This window comes from Pinus tabuliformis, chromosome 3_1 (assembly GCF_031772625.1).
Source record: "Pinus tabuliformis cultivar Carrire ecotype Pingquan chromosome 3_1, CPIR1, whole genome shotgun sequence".
Lineage (NCBI taxonomy): Eukaryota > Viridiplantae > Streptophyta > Pinopsida > Pinales > Pinaceae > Pinus > Pinus tabuliformis.
The window spans coordinates 465,652,182-465,663,066 of NC_142301.1; the positions used below are offsets into that span (position 1 = coordinate 465,652,182).

Sequence of the window (10,885 nt, forward strand, 5' to 3'; positions counted from 1 at the left end):
AAACCCGACTTTTCCTGGTCATTTGAAATGTTCAGGTAATAGGTAAAATGTGAGTCCATATAATACAAATGCCATTTGGAAGTGAAGTGATAAAGACAGATGCCAGTTCCATATACAAGGTAGATATATGTGATAATGACCATATACAGATATGTGATAATGAACACGTGCTTCCATATACAGTTTAGATATGTGACGAGGCCGCCGACCGCAGCGCCATACACCAATCATGCTCGATACAGAAAATGACTTTGTACGAGGTTCCGTTGGAGAATTTTCATCCACACGATTACGCGACCAGAATTGCCATTCATACAAATGATCTGCCACGAGGCGTTGACCAGAAGAAACGATGATCTACAAATAGGCAGCCATGCCCATTGGAGAAGTCACAAGCAATTCTCAGACGATTTTAGACATAACATAACATATAGTTTTGATTCTTGAAGCAGAGGAGAGCCCAGTACAGAGGCTTTGCCTTCAACACAAGGAAATACAGACTAGGTTTTCGCAACACCTACAATGGTCATGGAGCAAACGATGATTCCTGGGGAAGTGATCCTGCAAGAGGTATCAATTCTCAACGCCACTGATTACCCTGCAATTCTGGCCGATGAGGCATCTGAGTTGACAGGCAACAGAGTATCCCTCCAACTGCTGAGCAGCGACCATGTTGATCCAGGTAATATATTTTAATTATTTGGTTTACACGGTTTCCATGACGTATAATTATAATATAATATCTGTCTGTTTAGACGGTTTCCATGGCGTATTATAATATGATATCTGTCTGTCTGTCTTGCTCCGATTTTTCTCTTAAAATCAATGTATATATGATGGCAGAAACGGGATTCGGAAAAATGGCTGACGAAGCGTCTTATTTAAAGTGGAATCCCTTCGATGGACCCATTGCTAGCGACAGACATTACGAAATCAGCTTCAAGTGGAACTCTGGTCTGGGAATTCCGGGAGCATTCCTCGTAAGGAATATGCATTCACGACAGTTCTTTCTCAAATCTCTAACTCTGGATATACCTGGTCACGGTAAACTGCGCTTTAAGTGCAATTCCTGGATTACGCCCTATGAGACCAGCAAAACTGATCGTATTTTCTTCTCTAACAAGGTATGGCGTATTTATATGCACTTCTTTTCCAGTTAATTGTTTTATAGTTTTCATTTACAAAAGACTAAAAATACGGGTCCATATTAAAATGGGTGCGTCGTGTGATTAGAGCTACCTACCCGAGGAGACACCAGAAGGTTTAAAGAAACTGAGGGAGCAAGATATGGTGGAACTACGAGGAAATGGAACGGGAGAGAGGAAAGTATATGATCGGATATACGATTATGACGTGTACAACGATCTTGGCAACCCTGACAGCAGTCCAGAGCTGCTGAGACCAGCGCTGGGTGGATCCAAGGACTACCCATATCCTAGAAGATGCAGGACGGGCCGTCCACCAACTAAAACAGGTTTAGCATTTCATCCCCCGTAGTAGCATTCGGGTTTATATATACAACTGCATGTTCTCAAGCATTTTATGAAACTGTCTGGTTACGAAACTGTTTATTAGAGATTAGGTGACAAGTAGTCTGCTATTTTTTACTGTTTAAGGACATGGACATTTGGGTTTTACGTTGTGAATTTTATTAGATACGCCAGGTTCGTAATTGCAGCTAGGGATTATAATGTTCAACAGGCATGAGTCTGGTGGAGGAGAGAATAACATGGTAGATGATATTACTAATTAGAGCTTGAAATAATTTTGAATGCAGATCCCAAATCTGAAAGCCGGCCCAGTGGTTCAGAAGTGACCTTTATTCCGCCAGACGAAAGGTTCCCTCACACGGATTTCACTGATTTTGGAGCCCACACCATCAATGCTTTCGCCAATCTGATTGTGCCTGAGATCACGGAAGGTTCTGAAACTGCGTTCAAAACATTCGAACAAATTGAACAGCTCTACGTCCGGGGATTTCAAAGTCGATATAATTCCCTTGAGAAACTTCTTAGACACAACAATCCTCTTCAGATTGTCCATGGATTACTAGAATCTGCAGAGGACAATCCACTGATAGAGTTTGCGCGACCTCAAGTTTTTGCAGGTGAAAATATGTTAATATTTTACGTCCATTTAACTCAACTATTTGTTTGCATGGCTCGAAAAATTTCTCAAACTATTTGTTTCTCGGGCACAAATAATTTCTTTACCTGAAATGAATTTTGGCAACCATAGGTAATAAGAGCGCGTGGAAGGCCGATCTTGAATATGCAAGACAGGCGCTAGCTGGTTTGAATCCGATGGTAATCCAATGCTTACAGGTAATTGTTGAGTCCTTTAAGTACGAATAGGCTAAGGATCTGTGATGGCATTTTGTTCAAACACGCCAATAATTAGATTTTACGTGTGACAAACATTTCCCCCGTCCAGCAACTTGGACCCAAATATCTACGGTCCACAGAAGAGTTCAATCACCGAGCGACACATACAAAAGTTCCTCGAGGGCCTTTCCGTGCAGCAGGTTGATCGTCGCGCTTTCCCTCAATCTTACACTCTCTTCTCCATTGGTTTTTTATGAGTATTTCCAATAAATCAAATCTATCTATGTTGATGTAGGCTGTTGCGTCAAAGAGGGTGTTTATTCTGGACTACTATGATGCATATATGCTGTATGCCGAACGCATCAATAAGCTATTGGAGGGGAGTAAAACATATGGCAGTCGCACATTTTTCTTCCTCACGAACGAGGGAGTGCTGAAGCCCGTGGCCATTGAATTGTGTTTGCCTCCCACCGCTGAACAGGAATTAGGTGTTAGAGACGTGTACACTCCTGCTGAGGAGGGAACAGAAGAAGGAGCGTTATGGTTGCTAGCAAAAGCTCATGCTCGTGTCAACGATGCGGGTTACCATCAATTGATTAGTCATTGGTAAACATTCTTGCTTATATTATAATAATATCGACTATATTATTCTTTCAGTTTATTAATTTAAAATCTAAAAATATCCTTATTTACATTTAGACTTTTTAACTTCTCACAAAAATAAATATATATATATATATATATATATATATATATATATTATCAATTATTATTATTAATACATTCCAACAAGTAACACACTATCTTTTCTAATCTAAAACTAAGTAGTACATATTTTTAAATATTACATTATTTAAAATAAAATATTTATAATTAAAATAATAGTAATGGGTATATATATTTTTCTTTTAATTCTTATTACTATATATTTATGTCTTAAAGACAACTATTAAAATTATCCATTCCTAAATTGAAATGGGTCTTAAGAACTTTTTATATTTACCTATTAGCAGTTATCATTCAATAGTTTCAACTTTACTACATTGAACTTTATCGGCTTTAATGAGTGCAGGTTGAGAACTCATGCATCAATAGAGCCTTTTATTATAGCTACTCATAGACAACTTAGTAGAATGCATCCGGTGTATAAGTTATTGATACCTCATTATCTTGATACGATGGACATCAATCAAGCTGCGCGTCAAAGCTTAATCAACGCGGGAGGAATTATTGAAAAAAGCTTTACTCCACGCAAATACTCCATGGAGATGTCATCTACAATCTATAAAGATTGGAGATTTAATGAGCAAGGATTGCCAGCTGATCTTCTTAAAAGGTTTTTTTTCAAAGATTTAAACACTATTTTCATTAAATATTGTTAACATACTCCATTGACATATAAATTTTATGTTTTGCAGGGGAATGGCTGTCCGGGACCCAACAGCGCCCCATGAGCTAAAGCTCATTATTGAAGACTACCCGTTTGCCGTGGATGGCCTCGAAATATGGTTTGCTATGAAGGATTGGGTTTCAGACTACTTATCTTTGTATTACAATGACGATGCATCTATGGAAAGAGATCAAGAATTGCAAGGTTGGTGGAGTGAGATAGTAAACGTTGGGCATGGAGACTTAAAGGATGATCCAAGCAGATGGTACGAAATGAAGACAAAAAATGAAGTTGTTGAAGCGCTGACCACTATTATTTGGCTTGCATCCGCTCATCATGCTGCCGTCAACTTCGGACAATATGCTTATGGAGGGTACATGCCCAATCTTCCCACCATGAGTAAACAGCTTATTCCAAAGAAAGGTTCCAAAGAATACACTGAGATGGTGAGAGATGTAGACGGATATTTCCTTAAAACTGTATCCACTCCCTTCGAAGCCACACTTGTCATGTCCATTTTGGAGATCTTGTCAAAGCATGCTAAAAATGAAGTATATGTGGGACAAGTACAAGGATCCACACCAGAATGGGTTGATGACAACATGATAGATGAAGCTTTCAATCGATTTTCATCGAAGTTAGTGCAGGTGGAGAAGAAGGTAACAAGCAGAAACAATAATCCCAAACTGAAGAACAGGCTTGGGCCTGCTCTAGTTCCATATACGTTACTGTATCCTGACACCACTGATTTATCAAAGTCCGGTGGCCTTACCGGTCGCGGTGTCCCTAATAGTATATCCATCTAATCCATCTGCTGCCATTCACTGTAGTGTGACAATTTAATATATTAATAACCACTCTGTATCACTCCACAACCAATGTCCTCTCTTTAATGAAAACCCAAAGCCTATTAGAGGGTAAGATATTGTGTTGGAAATTGCAGAGCAAATTACTTAAGCAACAAGTTTCCCAATTGCAATTTAAGTCCCTAGCATATCATTTTGCATCCCTATGATGTCTATTGTCCACTTGGAAAATAAGAAGCATTTATTTTTAAAAGAAAGTATTTGCGTTTAAGGTAAATGCTCATCACTATCAACGAAACCTCTTGAACGAAACATATAACATTTTTGCATGAGTGGAGAAAATATCGCAATGTTTTGAAATTTACGATAACAAAAGTTATTCGCATAACATCCATTACCCATGCATATGAGCTTTGAGAATATATTGGAAGCAAACAACAATGAATCTATATAATAACAACATGAAATTAAATTGAATTATTGTCAATTTTAGATAAATTCACACAAAGTAATATAGAGTTTAGCGTGCTTAACATATATTCTAACTCAAATAAGTTATTAAAGTTTGGACACACGTAATACTTTGATTAGAAAATGAAAACTTACTAGAGTAAAATACATTTAATCAAAATGTTTATATAAAATATTATTCATTTCCAAAAGAAAATACCTTAATGATATTTTTACATGGTCCTAATGATAATATTTTTAAGAAGTCTAGTAAATGTGGATGTTGTTGACTATGGTTTACCATGGAAAACTGCCGATAATATAACATGATTGTGGTTGACCTGATTAACCTATATAATAATACAAGGGATAATATAATGAGTTCAGATACAACAATGAATAAATCAATGCCTTTGAAGTGATATGTGGTTCAACCAAATTTACTAATGTGGCTGATACATGCCGATCGACGTCATTTCCTTATACCAATTTCCATATAAAAGGTGGAAAATGTCGCCAATCGATGTATATCAACAGCATTAGTAAATGTGGTTGTGTTAGCTGAAAGCCGATGTGGGTGGTGGATTCATTAACCGTGGATGAAGAGGGTTGATGAGGTTGATTAAGGTTGACCATGGTCAAGGTTGCATTAATGTTATAAGAACAATTACATTAATAATTCATATGGTTGGTGGGGTTGACCATCGTTTAAGAGGCTTGACCATTTTTCATCATATTCAACCATAGATATCTTTATTGATAATTATGGTTGATCATGTTCAACTATTCTAGCATTTAATTTAATGGCTTGGATTGACAATTTAATGTAAAGTAATTTAAAGCAAAATTGAATTAACCAACAATTGGTGGTCAAGGGTTATGGTCTCCTTTCTCCACTAGCTTCAACATGGTATTTTGCTACAAGTTATGAATAAACTCCTATTTTGTTAAGGGCTTATGATAATTTTTTAGTCTATGCCCATTAACAAGAAAAGTGATCCCTTCATCAATGGTCTTGATTATTTCTTCTCCATTATCAAAAATAGCTTCTACTTCATAGGGGCCTAACCAATTTGTTTGGAATTTCCATTAAAAATATTGAAATTTTGAGTCAAATAAAAGGGCCCAATCACCTGCTTCGAATTTCTTGACCATGATAAATTTGTCATGCCATCTCTTCCTTTCTTAATGAATGGCATTTGTCATTTATATGGCATCTTGTTTGATTTCATCCAATTGTTTGGGCAATGCCAATCTTTGCTTTTGGGCTTTAAAGAGTTGTGGCCCCCAATTTTGTTGTTTTCATGTATGTCTCCACTCAGAAATCAATAGGGAGTAGAGCTTTCTTTCCATAGACATGGCTCAGAAAAAGTGTGTCGAGTGGAATGTCTCCATTTGGTTTGGAGTTCCCAGAGTTCTTCCGAAAACATTTCTCCCTAATCATTCTGATTTAGACAGACAATATTGCTCAGTATGGTTTCAAGAACTTTATTTCTAGATTCCATTTGTTCATTATCTTGTGGATGATATGGAGTGGATTTGTGATGTTTGATTTTGTAATACTCTATGATCTTCCGAACAAGTTTGGATGTGAAATTCACACCTTGATTTGTTACAATTTCTCTTGGGACACCAAAATAAGTGAAAATATACTCAAAATGAAATGTAACAATACTATTTTAACTAGCAAAACTTAACTTCTCAACCTCTACCCATTTAGTGACATTACCGGTGCAAACAATAATGTACCTTTTCTACTTGGAAGCTTGATTAATTGGACCTACAAATATATAACCTATTTCTCAAGTGGCTCCATCAGTACCTCTGGTTGAAAATGCATTTCATCTTATTGAACATGCTTTCCCATTCTTAGACAACTATCAAATCCCTTGACATATTCTTTGGAATCCTTAAAAAGAGAAGCCCAATATTATTCGAAGAGAAGGAATTTGTACGTAGTTCTTCTATTATCGAAATTTCCTCCATAGGGTTCTTCATGACACACCTTCAATATTCCAGGCATTTCATCTTCTCAAATGCATATTCTGATGATTAGGTGTACTCTTGTTCTGTACAATTTTCCTTTTATCGAAGAATAAGGTGGACCGGATCTGATAACTCTCTATCTCTCTTTGGTTGATAATTTAGCAGGAAACTTCTCTGTAGCCAAATAATTAGTGATATCTACAAATCAAGGAGATTTAGTAGATAATGTAAGAATATTTTGGTTGGGAAAATTATCCTCCATATGGATTGTTGTGTTAATATTTTGCATCCTAGAAATAAAATCAACAATTGTATTTTGCTTTCTAAGTCTGTATAATATAATATTGTTGAATTCTATAACAATAAATTCCATCAAATGATTCAACCATTATTTATACGTGTATTCATTAGATATCTAATACCAAAATGATCAGTTTGAATAAAAGTTTTGTATCTAGTGATATAATGTTTGAAATCTATAATACCAAGAACTACTACTAGGAACTCCTTATTAATGACTATATAATTGAACAAATTTCATAAAGAGTTATATATGTTTTTCTTAATGCAACCCCTAAAGTTGTGCTTGAAGCATTAATGGAAATATGAAATGAGAGGTTCCAATTTGGCCACTTGAGATAGGAGCTTCAAAATTTTTAAATTTCAATGAATCAGAGGATAATTAGCATGCATAATCCCAATGAAAATCACAATATTTTGTGAGTAATTTAAAAAATGCCGAAGAAAGTTTCGTGAAGTTTCCTATAAATATTGTATAATAACTTAGAAATCCAAGAAAGATTCCTATCGCCTTTTGACATTTGGGTACCAAATGATTTTAACCTTTGTTGGGCCCACCTTGATTCCAAGGCTTGAAATGCGATATCCCAAAACAATAATTTCGTTAAACATCATAAAGATGTTTTCATTATTCAATGAAAGGCTAGTTTCTTGATATCTAATAAGAAGTTTTTGTAATCTTTATAACACTTCTTCAAAAGTATTTGCATAAACTTTAAAATCATTAATATATACCTCAACATAATTGTGGATCAAGTCATAGAAAATTCCTAATACTTACATTTGAATTGTAGCAGGTGCATTACATAATCCGAATGGAAGTACTTTATAAGCACATGTCCAAGGACATGTGAATGTTTTCTTATATTTGTCTTTTTGTGCTATTTGGATTTGATTATAACCATTGAAGCCATCAAGAAGATAAAACTATATATATATATATATATATATATATATATATATATATATATATATATGTATATATATATGTATATATATATGTATGTATATATATATATATGTGTATATATATATATATATATACACATATATATATACATACATATATATATATATATATATATATATATATATATATATATATATATATATATATATATATATATATATATATATATATATATATATATATATATTTATTTATTTATTTTTATTTTTATTTTTATTTTTTTTATTTTTTTCTGGATAGTCTATGTAAAACTTGATCAATGAAAGATAAAGAAAAATGATCTTTCAAAGGCTTTCTTTCTTTAGTTCCATGTAATATATACAAACTCTCCAATTTCAATTTTTACGGCAGAATAGGCAATGGTGAAACCGATTCATTATCTGAAATGGATAGATAAAGTTTACATTGAGCAGTTTTTGTAAATCTACCTTCATTATTTCCCTCAAATTAGGACTCATCCTTCTTTGAGATTTCCTAATAGGTTTTAATTTCCCCTGTGTGTGTGTGTGTGTGTAATGCATGTAAGTATTACAATTAATTCCTTTCATGTATGTATATTCCCATTTAAGTCTAAAGGAATGTTCTTACAAGATCTTAATGAATTCCGCATTTTGAAACTCTTCTGCGTTATTATTGATATTTAATATTTTTCTTGGACTAATTTCTACAAGAGTATTGCAAACTTCTTCCATTGAATTTAATGATAGCTTAGATTGTCATGATGACAAATGTTCTAAATAAACCAAGTTTCATGAAAATATTGTTCTAACATATGCACATAATAATTGAGAAAAAGAACAATTAGTCATAAGATTCATTAATTGATTTTCATCACCATTTCTCTTAATGGAAACTGCTTGTGAGATAGTCACAAATTGGTTGTATATCTTCATACTCTTATTTTTCATCTTCAATCCATTCTTTGTTTTATAGTTCTTCAATCCATTCTTTGTTTTATAGTTTAGTTATTGCTATTGTTGGACGATATGATGTAAATTTTTTTGTTGAATTTCCGTTAGAAATGATCATGTCACTAGATCTACAACCAATAAAATCATCGACCATGGCTAAGCAAGGCCTACCCAATTTCAATGGATGACCTCGTAGATTGGTTTTTGGTGTTAATATCATGAAACCAACATGTTATTCCCATGAATCTAGACATACAATTACATATTCTAATATAGCTTATCGTTTTATAGTAGACATGTCTGTTAACTATAATATTGTAAGATTATATTGAAGACCAGTTAATTATAGTTCATCCATAGTGTTCTTTGTCATAATATTTATTGTTTCACCTAAATTGATTAATGTGCTTGGGATTTCAACATTATTACTATGGATTTTCATAAAGGGAGTCCCTGGATCTAGATATTTATCTATAGTAGTTTTTCCCGTTATGATTTCTGCTATTTTTCTAATGATTTGAGCTTGTATTTATTTTCTCTTTCTATCAGGTTTTTTAATGCATACCTCATTTATTATTTTTGTAAAAAATGGAATATCCTTTATTGCATGATGTAAAGTAATATTAATGTCAATATTCTTTAATTCATTTGGCATGTCATAATTTAGAAAAATTAATTGTTTGCATACAACTTTATCTATTTGTATTATCTTCGGGAAAGGTGGGTTTTCTAAGGATATAGAGGGTTGTTATGCTAGAGGAGTAGTAGGATTTGGCCCTATTTCTATATCATTTACTTTGTCATGAATTTCTTCCTTTTGAGGAATTTCCTCATTTTAACGAGTTTAATCCTCTTTATTTTCTTTAATGACAACAATATTATTCATTGTTTATAAAAAAAACTCCCTAATCTAAGATGGATACCATTTACATCTAGAAGAGTTGTTTTGTAAATTTGGAAATTTTGTACTTTCACATTGTAAGTGGGTTGTTGAGGTAGTTTATTTTTCAGGTTTGGGAGTTGTTGTGCATGTACTTGATTAGGTCTTTGGGGCTGCGTTGAAAGTGTTGGACCTGCCAACATTCAGGGGATCTCCCATGTAAGAAGTCCCAACTATAGCTCAGACTGTTTTGAGTAGGAGTCCCAACAGTGGGTGGTAATGTAGTTTCTTGACCATGGTAGCACACAAAGATAAGTATGATAACTTTGGGTAGAAGCAAGTGTATGAAGTTGAGGCGAGTTAAGTGCGATGGATGGTGGTTCTAACACATGGAGGGGAAAATGAAGTGTGCCCCATAGAACCCTATAATAGTACGCAACCTTAAAGGAACACACGAGTGGAATGCCATCACAATATAAAATCAGAATAGTCGACAAATTAAAGAGAAGGATTAATCCAATAACATTCATTCAACAAGATTCATACAATTGCAAACAAATTAGTTTATAAGAGAATGCATAATTTAAACAACATACTTTGCTAAAACAACCAAAATAGTCCAACTACTGTAACAACATATGCATGAAGGTGTGATGGCTTTGTTATTATTATTATAATTGAAAATTCCATCCATACATACACCATTGACAATGACTAGCCCGAGTAGTGGAACATTACAGTCAAGAACACCTACTCCTCCAAAGAAGTATACTCTCTCTACGCTATGGAGAAGCCAAGGCTTGCCACAATACTCCAAGCCTTTTCTAAGCCTAAGCTTAGCCATAATCTTGGCTCCCCAAAAGGTTGT

General features: G+C 34.2%; 1 pseudogene across 1 annotated transcript; it reads left to right on the forward strand.

The window, feature by feature from the left end:
• The first annotated feature begins 407 nt into the window (after nt 1–407).
• Nucleotides 408–4,972, forward strand: LOC149187774 (linoleate 9S-lipoxygenase-like; annotated as a pseudogene). The gene is made up of 9 exons (XR_016256216.1): nt 408–682; nt 844–1,124; nt 1,234–1,474; nt 1,778–2,107; nt 2,239–2,335; nt 2,401–2,524; nt 2,620–2,930; nt 3,397–3,660; nt 3,743–4,972. The product of XR_016256216.1 is annotated as a linoleate 9S-lipoxygenase-like (transcript).
• The last annotated feature ends 5,913 nt before the right edge of the window (nt 4,973–10,885 follow it).